The sequence below is a fragment of the Varanus komodoensis genome, unplaced genomic scaffold (assembly GCF_004798865.1).
Source record: "Varanus komodoensis strain SLA01 unplaced genomic scaffold, ASM479886v1 scaffold7_1, whole genome shotgun sequence".
In the NCBI taxonomy this organism is placed as follows: domain Eukaryota; kingdom Metazoa; phylum Chordata; class Lepidosauria; order Squamata; family Varanidae; genus Varanus; species Varanus komodoensis.
The window spans coordinates 5,230,153-5,231,310 of NW_025336479.1; the positions used below are offsets into that span (position 1 = coordinate 5,230,153).

Here is a 1,158-nt window from a genome sequence, read left to right on the forward strand (position 1 = left end):
CTCTTCAAGAGGCTAGCACCCTTGGTGCCTAAGAAAAGCACCAGATACAAAGGTTTACTCTGGACAGGCAGCAGAGGAAACCCAGGTCATTCTTAAACCTAAAGGGAAAAGGTTGAGAGTATTGTGTATTTTTCTTTTCCCCCTTCCAATGAGTATCAGATTAATTTATTGATCACATTTTTATGCCACCCATAGCCACAGGCTCTCTGGGCAACTCACAGAGAAGTTGTATGTATACTAGAAGCTACATTGTCCCTTTAATAAGGATTTAATTAAATTGGCCAATTGTTAATGTTTTTCTTCTCCATTGGCGATGCACAATGGCAATATACTTTTGGGGGGAGTTAATAATTCAGATAAATCTTGTGATGGAAGTCTTAATCTTTAAGGCACATATGTTCTTTTGAATTATCTGTCTTTTGGAATTTAACATAAGGTCAATGTAAATGGGATTTCTGCACTGCTTTGACAGCTAAAAGACTAATATTACAACACTGGAAGGCTAATCGGCCATCTGTTATAACACGGTAGGTGGTGGATTTAATTTAATTTTCAATTTGTGAATGGGTGGCCTTTAGGCATAGAAACACAGAAACATAGAAACAGAGCGAATAAGAAGGGTCCTCCCAGGCCATCTAGTCTGACCCCCAGCTCTAGCCGGCTCTGCTCACGACAAGCCTACCATGTGCATGTCTAGCCTAACCTTGAACATCCTCACCGAAGTATTTCCTGACATCTAAAATATTCTTCTAGGTTCCACCGAGATTTGAACTCGGATTGCTGGATTCAGAGTCCAGAGTGCTAACCATTACACCATGGAACCTGCATGTATTTTATGTTGCAAGAAATGCTACAACTATGAAAGATAATTGTGCATGGACATCAAAGGCAGCCCAAATATCCATTTATACATCGTGCCTAAAAAGCACCCATTAAAAAATGAGTGCTTTTTCATCAGCACATCCACCCATTGCGCTTCTGCAGCTTGATGTACAAATCAATAGGACGTGCTTCCTGGCATCCACCTTGAATCTTGGTTCCCTGAGCTTTGCTCCATTGGAATGCCTCCTGCCCTCATCCTCAGGGGAAAAATCTACAACTAGATAAATACATGGATATTTGGGGTGCCTTTGCTAAAATATATGCTTAATTATTTTA

The 1,158-nt window shown here is 40.3% G+C and overlaps 1 non-coding gene across 1 annotated transcript; it reads right to left on the reverse strand.

Annotated features, from left to right (window-relative positions):
* Positions 1–751: 751 nt before the first annotated feature.
* Positions 752–823, reverse strand: TRNAQ-CUG. The gene has a single exon. It is a non-coding gene; the product is annotated as a tRNA-Gln (tRNA).
* Positions 824–1,158: the final 335 nt, after the last annotated feature.